The sequence below is a fragment of the Diplotaxodon limnothrissa genome, linkage group LG22 (assembly GCF_057381915.1).
Source record: "Diplotaxodon limnothrissa isolate DT_005_m linkage group LG22, D_limnothrissa_male_GT1.1, whole genome shotgun sequence".
In the NCBI taxonomy this organism is placed as follows: Eukaryota; Metazoa; Chordata; class Actinopteri; order Cichliformes; family Cichlidae; genus Diplotaxodon; species Diplotaxodon limnothrissa.
In genome coordinates this window covers 16,112,154-16,128,460 of record NC_140616.1, presented here as the reverse complement: position 1 = coordinate 16,128,460, position 16,307 = coordinate 16,112,154, and positions in this window count along the sequence as shown.

Below are 16,307 nucleotides of genomic sequence, written 5' to 3'. Positions count from 1 at the left end.
ACTATTACTTTAGTCTTGTTCATGTAATTTCTCACACATCGTGCCTACTTACGTTTCTCAGTGCTATACTGTATGAATGCATTTTAACTTCCCATTTGCTCTTGTTGGAAACATAACTCACAAATATGTTTTTTACTTAAAAGATTTTTTACTAAACAGCAGCCAGTAGTGTCTTTTTAGGAATTATTTTTAGTGGCTAACGTTGCACTTTAGTAAATATTTTTATAGCAACAGAACGGTGTATAAGGAATTAGCTTAAAATATGCTCTAGAACCAATGTGCTTTGTAATCTGTGTGGCTCATTTGTTCATTTTTAACAGTTCTCGGTCAGTATAAATACACTACACAGGCTTTGGTCTTTTCATGGGATTTTATGTCAACAAGAAAAATGCTCGCTACCACACAGTAGTATTACTGTCATCTGGCATGTCAGTCCTGTCTGTCAAAAGTAGTGCCTAAGTGGAAGGGGGACCCAAACGTGTCACTAACACTCGGGCATTACAGACAGCTAAATGCGCTAATGGCCTAGCTAATGCAGTGGTATTCACCAGTGGGTTGACCACGTACACACTTCATGCATATACACAAGGAGACCATATGCATGAAGTGATCCCTCACTCACTCTCACCCCTTCTGTCATTCAGTCACAACGCAGGTACACGGATATTCACTCAGACATTAACACTCAAAAAGGAAAACGGTCAAAAGCACCCACATAGGGCATGTCCTCTCAGCAATTCTGTCACTCACAAAAAGCAGTATAAGGTGGGACATTAAGAGGTGAGTGAGTCTGCAGCATTTTGTCAAATAGTTATTCGGGCTTCTTCTTTAGTCGTCTTTTATGTTCTGAAAGATTTAAAGGAGAGAGAGAGAGGAGCTGCCCACTTACAGTATGTGAAGCTGGAGCTGTGTACCTGCTGTTTACACGCTTACTCAGATCTCACTTTGATTTGGAAACTGATTTTCAGAAAACCTGAAAGAAAAAATCAAAAGACTAATGAGGAAACAAATGATTGGGACTGTAGTTACTGAAGTATTGTTTACAATGAACTTTTCTAAATGTGTGACAGATCATTTTAGCGTCGTGTTAAAGATTAAGGTTTAAGTTTACATACAGCTTTTTTCCCCTCCCAACAAAAATAATTCAGGAACCAGAGTGATCCTAAAGCAGATGGTCTGAAATCTGTCTTTTAGTCCTGCTGCCACTGTAATGTTAGTGAACTTCAACTAGTTCAGTGGAGGAATTAATATACACAAAATCTCCCAGACTCTTCTGTGTAACTCTTTGGACACAGAAGAGTAAGGTCAAATCGTACCCTGTTGTTATGGCAGTGCAACAGCACAACTGACTGAACAGGTTTCCTGGTTTGGCTATTACATTGGAGATAACTGGTTTTTGGTGGACAGAAGTGGGGCACGTGTTATATAGCCACTATCTTTGGTGTTGCAGAATTCAAATGATGAATCTTTCCCTTACAATGTCTCTGACCCTTATCTGTTCTCTGCTTCCCCATAGGAAGCTCGTTACTGAGAGACTCGGTATTCCCTGTCATGCTTGTTAGCCCTACATTACGAGTGAAAGGAGCAGGGACAGGAAGCCTCTGCTATAACTGATACATATACCCGTGAATAAACACACACTCAAAATCACATTCAAAGCTAAGATTTATAACTTGCCCAAAATTAGGGGAAGCCTGCCACACATGCAGACGACTCAGTCGTAAGTTCTGCCATTTAACAGTTACCTGTCGCTGCTGCTGCTCTAAATACAGCTCGCTCTCGGTCAGCTTGCCTGGTTAAGTGAAGATGAAGAGAACTTCCCTGCCAGGTACTGCAGATCAAGACTTGACATCTATGTATTTGTAACAAGGTTCTACCTACATCATCTCTCTGTGGGACACTGTACACTCTCGTAGAAAGACGGTAACACTGATGCAAGGCTTTGAAAGCAGCAATTAGCACTCTTGGTGGTCCGCACTGTTTTTCTTTTTTCCCTTCTTACCCATTCTCTTCTTTAACTTCCCCTGGGAATTGCTGTTAAGGGATACAATTAATTTTTTGACACAAATATGAAAGTGTTAATTCACCTGTGATAATTAGAGCTATTCTTACCGCATGTTGATGAATGTAAAAATGCAGTGTTTATTTATTAATTAATTTCCGCCCCGCCGTCAGAATGAGAGCTCTCATAATTGTGTGATCTTGACTTAAGAAGGAAGTCTCAAAGGAAATAGATTATAGACCTGCCCAGCAGTAATGAAACATTGTCAAAAAAATGCTCAGAAAAGTTACAGCATCTTCACTTTGATGTTCCTTTTTTAATATCTGTCTGAAGAGCGTTTGATGGTAAGGCTTGTCTTGACGTATCGTGGCTCTCATGAATTCTGTGGAGCACAGCGGTGAGGTGTATGACTAACAGCTATAACATCTTTAGTTTTCTCCTCGAGAACATGTTACGGTATCAGTATGTTACCATTACCTCGTTAGGCGAGGTAGTCGTAAAATTACACATGCTTTCACGGTGTGCAAAGTGCATAAGACTTGCAAAAGAATGCTAATTACATTAATCAAATTAATCACATCACAAAGTATTTCTACTTTTATTCTCAAATCAAGGTCCAGGCAGCCTGTGGTGCAGTGACTCTTAAGGGTCAACAGAACAGAAATGAATCCTAAAACTGCATTAAGTGCAAATACACTCCGCTGATATTCTGTTAGACACACCTTGCTAGTCAGACACCATTTAACCTTCAGAACTGCTTTAATGTTATGTGGCACAGATTCAACAGGGTGCTGAAAACAATGTCATGATGGCATAATGCAGTTGCTGCAGATTTGCTGGAAGCAATCATCAGAAGATGGGTACACTGTGGTCATAAGAGGATGGACACAGTCAGCAACTATGCTCAGGTAGACTTTAGCATTGCTTCCTGTTACGCGAGTAAATTTATGGAATAACAACAGTAATGTTTTGAAGTTAAATGGAACTTTCATCATGTTCAAATGTTAATTAAGAAGTTTATTGATATTTCACTTATTTGAAATTAAAGTAATTATGAAATACTATGTTCTGTTGTATTGTCAATTTGTGGTTGGCGAAAAATATATTATTAGTATGAGAGGTAGGGGTGTATAAGCTGCCTACACCCTTTCTGCCTGAAATAAATCAACTGAATGTCGCAGTAGAAATCTTGACGCATCACACCAGGTAAGATTTGTCTGTTGTCCAACTTTGGTGAGTTGTAGCCTCAGTTTCCTGTTCATAGCTGACAGCTGAGTGGCACCCAGTGTGGTCCTCTGCTGCTGTAGGCCTTCTGGTTAGACGTGTTGGGCATTCAGAGATGCTCTTCTGCATATTTTCGTTGTAATAAGTGGTTTTTTTGACTTACTGTTGTCTTCCTATAAGCTTGAAGCAGTCTGGGTATTCTCCTCTTACCCTCCGACATTAACGAGGCATTTTTACTCACAGAACTGCAGGTCACTCACATTTTCTCTTTTCTCACTACTCTCTGATGGTTGTAGAGAAGCGGTCTCCAACCTTTTTTGCGCCACGGACCAGTTTATGCCCGACAATATTTTCACGGACCGGCCTTTAATGTGTCATGGATAAATACAACAAAATAAAACTAGTACCGGTACTGAAAAAAAGAAGATTTATTCATAACACACGTGAAAAGACCCAGGAAAACCGAGTTAACGATCAAAACGATAACAAAATAACACTGAAAACCGATAAAACCCCTGAAAACCATACATTTCACACCTGAGCCTCAATTCTCGCGGCCCGGTACCAAACGACTCACGGACTGGTACTGGTCCGAGGCCCGGGGTTGGCTTTGTAGCTGGTTAACTGGTGAGAAGGACAAAACATTCAGTCCACATCAGTGAGCGACACTGAGCCTTAACCTGCTGAATCAGTGTTGGGATTATGAGGTGGCTCCTGGAAATGTTTCTCCCTCACAAGGTTTGGTGTTCTGTTGCTATGTTTAGATTATTTTATTGAAAAAAAAATCATCATAAGTTGTCACTTGTGGTCACTCATGACCCGAATCTTCAACGGCAACGTGGCAAAAGTGTTTTATTTTGGTTTTCTCTCTTCATCAAATCAGTTTACTGTGGCAGCAATTTCCTTTGGTATTGCTTCTGGATTTTATTACTGATCCTCCTTCAAAACTTCGTTTTTTCTACACAGTTGACAGCTGTTAAGTTGATGCATCAAGTGTTCAACCAAAATAGCTCATCCTACAGCATCAGATGATTAAGTCAGCATCACTAATTAAGATTTTGTAAGCAAAACAGCACAAAATCACTCACTTTACAGTTTGATTCACATGAGCTTCAAGTTGAAAGTAGTTTGCAAACGCAGAAAAGATTTTGACTGAAGGAAAATCACAGATGTAGCTTAAAACCTTAATGATGGCTGAAATTCCACGAGATTTCCATTCGGCTGCGACTTTTGGGGACACGTCGACAGATGAGCTGTTTTAGTAGCATCCCTGCTTTTTCTGCTAAGAGAAATGGCAGTGAATGTAATGCCTGCATGATCTCACAAACTGAGCTAATCAATGTGTTGACCTAGCCCAGCTATGAGCAGGAACATCACAGTCTGGCTACTACCAGACCATAAGATTGCAGATCCAAGGGGTTAATCTATGCTTTGAGGGAGGAGTGGAAATCCATATAATTACTGGATTGTATGCTATAGCTAAAGCATGTCACACTGTGCTACTTTATTTATCCAAGTAAAAAAAAAAAAGAAATCTCACCGAGATTAAAAGTCTCTCCTTCAAGAGAGACCTGACTAACTGGATAAAGGATACTTTATCTGGCTGGCTGCTGGATAAAGAAAATGAATCTCCTCAACATATCAGCCCACATCGCTGTATCCCACTTGATATACGGTCATATTCACACGAAAAGAACACGCCATTTTTTTTTCTTGATCACATAATTTGGGCCTACAATTTGGGCCTACAAAAGGCTGGGAGAAAAACATACGCGGTAACTTATCACCCTCAACAAAGGGTGATCTTAAGCATTTTTGGCTCAGTCAGTCAAGACAATCACTGTCCAGCCGGGCCCGTCCCGCTCCATCTTGCCTGGCAGACACATAAAGGCAGCCATCTTAAATCACGTCTCACGGCGCACATCTAATGACTACTGAGCCCCTGCATATTTCAACATTAATTCATTAGAGGCGGGGATTGGGGGGGAGGGAGGGAGGAGGGGGTGGAATCAGCAGCAGCAGGGAGAATCCTCGGCGCACTCTGATTAAGGCCGTTATGTTTTATAGAAGCCATTTTTCAATGCCTCCTCTGACAGCACTTGAGGTTATTAAATTGTGGGCTTCAACGAAGGAGTGAGAGAGGGAAGGAGTAAGTGGGAAGGAGAAGGAGGAGAGCGAGAGAGATCATGGGAGGAAGAAAAGGGGGAAAGACAGATGGAGGCTGGAGAGAGAGAGAAAGAACGATTAACAATAGCACGGAGACAGGTTGCCAGGTCTCCTTTGGCTGCTGATAAAGTGAACTTCTCGTGATTTGTTTGTGTGTTACCTGTGGTTTCTGGGGTTATCTATATCTCATAGCGACTAGATTACCGAGTGTGTGTTGTACTGTACATAGAACGTGGCTATTTTCTCTCTGTCAGATGTGATACAGGGATTGGATGAAGATAAGCTACATATGGAGGAAGCTGTTATGTCCACTGAATGACCTTGAAACAGTTCTCAGTGGAGTCTATGATAGGTTTACATACTTTAGTGTTTTTTGCTTGGAGTCAATAATGTAGATGTACATACACTCACCTTATCAGTTATATTTAGCAGGTGCTGGGTTGGACTCTGCCTTCAGAAGTGCTTTGATTCTTCGTGGCATAGATTCGACAAGGTACCTGAAATATTCCTCAGAGATTTTGGTCCATGTTGACATGATAGCATCACCCAGTTGATACAGATTCCTTGGATGAAAATCCATGATATGAATCCCCCGTTTCACCACATCGCAAAGGTGCGCCATCGGATTGAGATCTGGTAACCGTGGAGACCATTTGAGTGCAGGGAACTCATTGACATGTTCATGGAACCAGTTTGAGATAATTTGTGCCAATGATGTGTTATCCAGCCATCAGATGATCGGTATAAAAAAGCATGGTCATGGTCAGCAACAATATTCAACTAGGCCATGGCATTTAAACAATGCTTGGTTGTTTCAAAGAAGCCCAAAGAGTGCCATGAAAACACATGTCACAAAAGCAGCAGCTCCATGCTTGCTCGTTCTTTACACCAAGTTCTGACGCTACCATCTGAAAGTCACAGCGGAAACAGACTCATTGAACCAGGCGATATTTTTCAAATCTTCTGTTGTCCAATTTCGGTGAACCCGTGCAAATTGTTTCCAATTCTTGGCAGATGTGAGTCTGCTGCTGAAGCCCATATGGATCGAAGTGCTGTACATTCATAGACGCTTTTCTGGATACTGTGGTAACAGGTAGTTATTTGAGATACTGTTGTCTTCCTATCAGCTGAAAGCAGCCAGACCATTCTCCTCTGACCTCAAACAAAGAATTTCCACCCAGACCATTCTCAATCATGCCATGCTCAAAGTAGAGTACTTATTTCCTTATTCTAAGCAGGTTGCCTTGACCGTGTTTACATACCTAAATGCATTGAGGTGCTGCCATGTGATTGGCTAAGTAGATATCTGTGTTAACAAACAGCTGAAGGACAGTGATATACATGACAGTGGGTACACCATTTCTGGAGAAGAACAATCTAAGGAGCTAGTCATTTGTTTTACACGTCACATTTTAACTAACAGAATTTGTTCCGCTGCCAAAAGTTTAAGATAATCAAGGAAGGCTGTAGGTGAAAATACTGCTGTGGGAAAACTGACAAACAAATGGTGCTTTTATTTAATTACCCCAAAAAACACCGTAGCAAAACAAAGAAACAATGGAGCAATAGAATATTATCTCTGTTAGATTTCTACATTCAAGCTAGCAAAGACTTTTTTTGTGCGACCTCTTCTTCCCACACGCCCTCCCCTTGCTCAAATTAATAGGCAGTTGCAGTTCCTCATCAGCCAGTATCTCCTTCAGTTTTTCCAAATAGCTGCTCAGTGCCAGGGTTGTCAAGAAATTGAGTCATCACATCCTGGCAGCTGCTGCTTTCCTCTCGCACACTCGCTTATACAAAGGACATGTATGAATGTATTACATAAGCACTGATATAAAACAAGATGTACAGGGACATAAAGTACGCCATTTTTATAGTATGATAAACAAATAGTCCTTTCTGGATGTTAGCAGTTTATTTTTAGTGATAATGGAACAGTGTTGTAGAAACACAGACCCAGAGACAAAGCACGTCATTAGACACAAAGTCTAATGAAGACATAGGCATCTGCTCAGAAGAGCCCACAAAGTTCCCCCTGAAAATTAAACGAGTAGCTTATGACTTACTCTATCATTTATGCCCTTCAAACGTTGAAAGTTAAGGTAAATTTGATGTGAATTCTCGATTAAAATGTCTCTAAATCCTCTTCAAACTACCTCCACACATCAATGCAATGGCATTTATTTGTGCTCTGCTCACTCTTAACTTACCAGACAATAATAATCCTTTTTCTCCCTTTTTCTTGTAAAAAAAAAAAAAATGTATTGGACAGTTGAGAAAGATTATTGTTCATATATTAAAAGAAAAATCCCCCAATTCAATTCACTCAGTCTTTGTGCACATAGTGTTCGGTGAGTACAGAAGCACAAACAGCAAGTGTGCTTGTTTAAATCTTTATTGTCCCTGTGCGCATTATTGTACAACTCTGGGACTGTGCAGTAAAAAGACAGTCTTATCTGCGGTACTCTATGCAGTCACTCTCATAAGTAGAGGCGTATAAACGCTTACAATGACACACATACGCACAGCGGCACCATGTTACAGTACTATGTCCTTATCCCTGCTTTATCCCTGTCATCTGTGACAGTTAAACAATGTATCTGCTTGGGGCCCACCAGCAAGGATATAAATGGTTTCATTCCCAAAACACAGGGCTGTGAATTGTAAAGGGAGCAAATGGTCCAATATGATCTCGAAATGAAAGTGCACTCACTCAGAAGCGTTTCATTACACCGCTAAAATCGAACTCAACAACTCCATCACTTCTAATTCTTAAAAAATAGTATCACTGTAAAATAAATGGGCTAGTGTTCCATTACTATAGCATTTAATCTGAAATCTTATTATGAAATCTGGCTAGAAAGCAGGGTGACACTTAAAGTTGGTCTTTTTTTGATTTCGATCCCTGTAAATGAGGACAGTGTAGTAAGAGAGATGGATATGAGTTTAGTGAGAAGGCTGAAGAGGATGAGGACAGTCAGGAAGGTAGGAAGTGTTATATGGTGCAATTAGAGGGAAGACGATTAAAGACGCGGCGTGAAGAAGCGGACAGAGATTATATTCAGATTTCTGCCTTCTCATAAAATAGATGCATTGCGAGCCGATTTTATAAAATTAAAAAAAACAGTGAAAATAAACACAGACAGAGCTGTATACTGTACATCAGCGTCCAGTAAAGCGCAAAAGATTAAAAACTCATCAAAAACAGTGGGCTGGAAAGTGAGGAGGCTGAGGGAAGAATGAATGAGACCACCTAATGAGATTGAATGTTTGTACAGCTGGGAGGCAGAGAGGATAGCGAGAGTAGAAGAGAGGGGGGGGAAATAAAAGGCAATACAGAGTGTCAGGGAAAGAAAAAGGCTCTTACAGGCTAAATGACGCCTGATTCCCTGGATATTTGGGCTCCCTCTGGGGAACATATAGTTGTTGCCTGGCACTGACAATTTGAGAGGCTTCAGAAGGAAACAAAAAAAGACACTGAATAAGGTAGATGAACATACAGGCTTTTCTCAGTGGTGCAGACTGAGTGACAGCCCTAAAAACCATCATTTAAACACAATCCCATAAAATCACCATTTTCAGTTTGCAGGCTGCTGATGCAGAAAGCAAACTGTTGCAGTCCTGAAATATATTAAATTCGCAAATATTCACACGGAAAAAAAAAAGTTTCTCAACACAGAGAAATATCGGTCCAACTCAAAAACCAACGCCGGGCACCCAAAAGCAGCAGAACAGGCAAAAATTGTTGGACAGGACCAATTTGAACACATGTAAGCTTTTAATAAACGACAATGCCAGATTTTCAACGGAGATAGCCAAAATTTATAAAGGACAGAATTTCAAATCTATCTTCAGTTTGGTGTTTGCCAGAAAGCCTGGTTGGAAATCTGCCTGTCACAATCCTGCTGGAATTGTCATCTGAAGTAAGAAAACAAATAAAAAAACCAATATGTACTACCTACTGTGCAGATTTTACTTTAGATTTCAGCAAATAAAAAGATGGAACGTGAAACTGGAGCTCTTTTTTTCTTCTTCTTTTTTTTTTTTCACAAAAGCCACAAACATCTAACATCTTCAAGTGATGTATTTCCAAGACACATTGGTGGCGATGAGGATCAAAAGAAAGAGTCGAACCGAGTGACATACACGTGCGGCATAATAAAAATTCATTGAATCTACTCCACAGGCCGAAATGGATGGTGGCAGCGAGGCCATATTGCATCTGTGCAGATGGGGTCAGGGGTCATGTAAAGTTGTTTGAGAAGGCACTGCGCTTTCATGCATCATGTAGCAGATAAAGATTTTGGGGGCTGAGAGCGAGCCAGTGGAGGGTGGGGCCGGCTCACTGCAAACAACAGCAAACACTCTGCTTCCCTGAATTCACTACCAGCCTGTGTTTATGCTCAGGTTTCCAAACAGTAATTTGAGAGTTTGATAGATTTCATTTTTTAAAATAGGAATTTTTGTTATTTTATCACAATTGTGAGAATCTCATATGCAGCATTAATCCGCCTGCTTGTGAAAAGAGCTTTAGCAAACAAGGCGGAACCCCAAATCTTCAGCATTAGGATTGCAGTCAAATCATGTTCTATAATTTAATCAGCCTTTTTTAAAATGATATGATATAATATTATATTTTATTTTAGCCATGGTAGCACTATAGCTCTATTTAAATTCAGTGTTTGCCTTGCAGTCACTTGGCTATCCTGGACCAAACTGAAATATCTATTTAAAGTGCTTCATATGAAAGTAGTGTATGGACTTACTTTCCCAGGTAAGTACCCAGGACCAAGACTTGTTGAGGTCCTGGGTATCATTCACCTGTCTCTCCTCTCATGGATGGACTCCAGCTTCACTGTTTACTTCAGCTCTGTAGTCTCTGTGAGCTCAGCAGTGGTACACAACCCAGCTGTCCGTGTGCAGGTTCTGGTTGTAGGTGATGCAAGGGGATCCTCCAGCTGTAGCCTGAGATGGGGAAGCTGAGTTCTATCCACGGGAAGAACCTGAGATAAGATGGAGAAACGAGTTAGCCACTGGTTTTAGCTAGTGGATCAGTCGTTCTTCACAAGTACAAAAAAAAAATAACAACTGTATTTCTATTTGATGGTTTCCCTGGGCATTCACGGTGCCCAAGGAATGAACCCCATTCGGTACATTTATGTTCCCCAAATGACTTCAGTAATTACAGTGAAAGCATTAATCACATTTTCACTTTGGTTTTTTGTACATATTGTCAAAATTAAGTACTTTCCCTCCAGTCTCTTAAGCCTTGACAGTAACAAAGATATATACAGTAAAATAAATACTATAACTGCTGAATAAAAAGCATATTGCTGTTCCAGACAAACCTCCACTGATGCTTTGATGCAAGGTTTCTGAAAGGCTTGAATATAGAAATACAAAAAATGGTAGCAGTTTATATGTTGACCAATTAAAGGACACAAATAATGTTTAATTAAAATATAACTTACATATACCAGTAATATATCAATATATATTTATATTTTGACTGAAGCTGTTCAGGGTAACTGCGAAAGAAAAACTATGCCACTGCTTTTTACTATTTTGAGAATGAAGCCTACTGCATTTACGCAGGAAAGGAGTGAGACAGAGAACCACTGGCATCTCAAGCTGCAAAGCCATTCGTTTGACTTCCTCACTTTTTTATTCAAATGGCCCTGACCTATTTGTTGTTTGATGCCAGCCCTTATTTCATATGATCAACCAACAAGCCGAGAGCGATTGTTCCAGCACAAATGGCATGGACTTGACATGGGCCCAAAAGCGTTCATATACCTCTCTGGCCTGAGGCCACAGTTTGTCATAACACAGGGAATTATGTATTATGCCTGCGCCTGGTGATGACATCACAATAGCAGGATGAAATATAAGCTCTGATATGGCCAGCTGATTGTGGAGAGCTGCGAGGGCTTTCATTAAAAACAGCATATCGCTCATAAAAAGATTAGAGCTGGACAGCTGTTTCCTGATAGTATGAGACTTCTGTAGTGGCTTCATCATAAGCAGGCACACCTGAAAAATATAAAATGCTCCAACGCTGTACGCACTATGTTGTTCTGCTGTGCAAACAAACAACAGCATAGACTAAGTAAGACGGAACATTTTTGAAATATCAATTATACTTTTAAGAAACATTTACCAGCACTGTCATGCTTGAAAATTACAGTATTAAATACAGAGTTCTGTCATTTAATAAGGATGTAAAATATAATCAGTGGCGAATGCAAACTACATTTATGTAAGTACTGAATGCCAAATTTATGTTCTATATGCATTTAGTCTTATATATCTAGGGGCCAATATTAAACCTTTTATTGTTTAATATTGTTTTGACAAGACTTAGAATACAAAAAAGACTATCATATATATTTCACTGAATATAAATATGATAATTATGTCATGTTATGAAAAAATTAAAGTTTCTCATTCCATAATGGCTAAACATTATAGTTCATATCTATATGAAATACTGAAAAGGGCTTAAGTTGACACATATTAGTTAAACTTTGGTATCATCGCTGTAATTTAAATGTATCCACTTGGTCAATTATATCATAATTAAGCTGGCCGTGTGATGGACAGTGGTCTGTCTACAGTGTGCCCGCCTCTCACACTGTGACAGCTGGTCATCGACACATCCACCCAGCACCCAGAGGTGGGTAAGTGGTTGACTCTTATATACTTAGAATGTTTCCTTAAAGCGACTCAAAACACACATAAATAAAAATATTGATGCTGCCCTATGTTGCAAGGTTGCCCACCACTGCTTTTAATAGACAGAGTGTTTAGCAATAACCCATTTTTATGTTTTGTGTTCTGAGTGCCAGCTAATATTAATGAATATTGATCACTATAGATCTCTGAAGCATTATTTGAGGATTAATCATCCTGTTATCAAAGTCAGACAGGCTGTTTATGCATGAATAGATCAGTGGTACCAAATTTGATAGTGAAACTTATTATAAGGGATTTTTGGGGGGCTAGAATTCCTGAGCTAAGATAAAGGTCAAATTTGACCCAGAATATTTCCCACTATTATTTATATTTAGCCAGAAGCTAAATATGAAAAGAAAAGAGAAGAAAAGAGACAGACGAATGTTTGTCCCATACTTGCTTTTAACGTGGTTCTCTTTTTGCCACTGCTTAATTCTGTACAACCTCCACGGTGAGCTGTACATAATAGAACAAATATGTTATGTGGCAATGCAGCAGACAAACAAGAGGAAAACAGCGAACGCTGATTGTTTAAGAATAAGGGAGGTGTACAGGTGCCATTTCTAATTTGGTGGGAGAAGTCGTAGGAGGACGGCCTTGAGGAGCACAAAGCAGCTGGAATCAGCCTCATAAACTCACACTACATCAAAGGCTTTTCTGCTTGCTTCATCAAAGGTGTCTTCATTGCTTGGCTCTCACTGTCTGCAAGCACACTGAGTGTGTCACTCTTGGTATGAGTTTCAGGAAATCTTGGCATGAAAGAAAAATTTACTCTTGCATCTTAGAAAAATGATATTCCTCTAACACAACAATGTTTACATAAGGAAATGAAAAATGAAAGAAGGCAGTCACATACTCATCCACGCTCCTGTGTTTTATTTTTCTTATGGATAAAGAAGAAATATCTCTGACTTTGTCAGGGGGAATGCAGTGGAATATGACATTTAAACATGAACGTGAGCAGTCAGTTCAGTCTCTGACAAGTGTGTTAGACATGAATGTAAATCACCTTCACATACGTTTTCCTTGTGCATGCAATAACAGGGTAACAAAAAGTACGCAGTGCGATAACAGCATCGCAGACACCACCTCAGATGAGCGCCGGTGGAGGTAAAGTACATTCTTTTACATTCTGGAGACAAAAATAAATCAGCTGGTTTCATCACAATGATCAAAACACTGTCCAGTTTAAAGTATGTCACAGTCAGCCAGCATTTTGAGTGGCTAAAGCACAACAGACATCTCAGCCAAATATATTACCGGTATATGCAAGCTTTGTTTCACAATTTCCCCACTCTGGATAATGTCAGAACAATCAGCCATTGTCTGAAATTAGCCTTTGTAACATACTGCAAACCATAGGGAGTAGTCTGGTTCAGTCATACTGCTGAAAATAATCAGTTTTGTGTAGATATGGGCAGAGCATGCAAGAGGCAGGACATCTATTTCAGTTAATTCTAACCAACATGCTAGAATTGATCAACTTGTAAATATGCTGTACTGTATGTACGATTTTTCAGAGTGAGCTCTATCTCGTGATAATTTCTTATCCCAAGTGTGTACACAACAAAACTACTGCACAATGAAGGTGTTAATAGATGCATTAACTTCCTGTTTTTAGGTAAACATTGACTATTAACACTTCAATCAGCGTTTGTAACCTTTTTGTCCTAGCAGGTTTGGGCATCAAACAACCACAATTACAAAGATAAACTGAGAAAATGCGTCGGAAGAGAAGAATAAATTGCCTGTGCAGATAGTAGGAGACTGACCAAAACTGAGAACAATGATAAGGCATACAAAGTCAGAAGCCAGAGATGTGGCCATTACAGGTGTGCTCATCAGTGAGGGTAGCACATGTCGAATAGAGAAAAGAAAGTTCCCTCTGGAAGACAATGGCTTTGGACAGGCACACAATAGCTTCATTAGAGGGTTCACATTATCAGGTCATGGGAGATAAAGGGGAAATATCAGAGCAGACACATTCGAATGATGCCCGCCGCCAAAGCCTGCCAACTTGGCGCGTGTGAGCCTCAGCTGTGACGAAGGCTGATTTTTTTGTTTGTAATTTGATGCTCCTGAAGTTGGCAGTGATGGGGAAATGGTCAAATGAGTAGAGTGTGAAGGGGGAAAAAGGGGAGCGGATTAATGGTTACTCTATGGCGTTGTTACATTCCATCGTAATACCATCCTCCTTCATTGTCCTTTTATCAACTTCCTCTCACAGCCCTGATGGAAGGTTACAGGTTGTAAACAGCATAGCTGAAAACAGACCAGTTTGCGAAGGGGACAAAAGTTGCATTAACAAAACCAATTCCCCAGAACAAACAACCTTTTTTTATGTAATTTAGGGGAAATTTTATCTCTCTGATGAGTCCAAGTGCCATTTTTTACCCATAAGCGACAAAAAAAGACAAACAGCGAAGGATTACCAGCTGTCAGTGCCTTCGAAAATAATTAGACCAGGTGGAAACCCGCAAACATCACCATTAGCAGCCAACGTGAACCTTTTCTGTATTTGCACTAACCGCTAGCTATCGATCCCACAGATCAATCACTGCTGCTGGTGACCAGGCTCTTTGTCAGACTTGTTCACCAGTATCAAGGGAGCTGTCATACAACGCTTACAATCAATTAACAAAATAAGCCTCTTGACCCCCAGGAAGCGCTCCGCGAGCAGTGTGAAGGAAAGCAATCTGACCCCTGCGGAGGAGGTGAGAGAGGAAACATCTCCAAAGATTGTCGCTTTTATTTTGTAGAAACCTGCGAGGGAGTAAAAAGAGTGGAAACGTGAAAGAGTGTGAAAAGATTTCCTGGCTCGGCTGCAAAAGAGTAGGTACGCAAAGCATGTCACCTCAAAATATATCGCCGTTATCTCTTACAGATCACTTCTCAAGGGAAAGATTTTACTACCTCGTAAACAATTTGCAGCAACTATACTTTGTCTTCTATTAGTATGATATGTTAAGTGCAACCTATGGGCATCATGACCAATGATGGACAACTCTCAGCCAGTTTTTGTGCATTAGTAGCTCAGCAATGCTACCACTTTAGCCCTTTCAGCACTTACTAATCAAAGGACAAAAAGACACTTTAGTAGTGAAATTCTTAAGATTGCTTTGGACTGATTTGTATGTCTAACCCAGGAACATTAAATCAAGCAAGGCTAGCGTATTAATGTTACTGCTACATTGCACTGGAAATTTAGTTTGCCAGGTTCTGAAGGTGACACCGTTAAGCAGATAAAACACCCCAACTGTGAATTCAGGCCAGTGGAGATACATCAGTGAAGTGTCCCCTAAACTCTGCCCAAGAATATCCCTAATTCCCCAGCTCACCTGCATTTCCACATTCTGACTTTTTCTCTTACGGGTTTTCGCTTCTTCTATATACTATATATGTCTGCATACAGTATCCTTCAGAGCACGCACACACACTCACAGGTGCCTTTCCCTTGAGCAGGAAACAGCCTACAAGGTTGCAGCCCCTCCATGGATGTGCCCATGTCATGGACAAAACGTATTCTAATTTCAGCCAAGTTCGCTGTCACCTGTGTGGTAGTAATAAATCTTGTCTGGTGACAAAAATAGATGCCCATTTTAAGTAGAAATTGACATTAAACAAAATCAGCAGATGAAGAAAGAATACCTTTTCTAAAAAGAATAGTGTGAGATGTTGAAAATTAGAATTAAGCCAATCAGGATCACAAGAAAAGGTGTGCCACAAGTCGTTAAGGAGGCAACAGTGCCTTTTAGGTTTGATGATTTTAACAGTGCCAGAGGTGGTTGGAGGTGGCAGGAATTTGCACAAAGCCTCTGCGCCAATGCCCTTAGAAAATCAGGCTCAATAAAAATAAACCGAGGCACGAGCGGTCTCCTGTGAAGTAACGGTCCTGAGATTGTCGGCAAAGTTTGACACATTACTTTCCAAACCGGTAATCTCCGATCGAGCAGGTCACGCTGCAGCTCTAAATTAGCTTTCACCTCAAACTGAGATCACACCAAAAGTCTCAACTCTGCAACATTTCTTTGTTTGAAGCTTTGTTATCATTCATGTGTATCCTTATTGGAGGTCATGTGCAACGGATAGCAGCGTTTTAGTGTGATAACAATACATAAATGGAGTCTGACAGTCCCATCTTCAAACTTTGCGAGACACACTCCATGCAAATGAGCCTTTA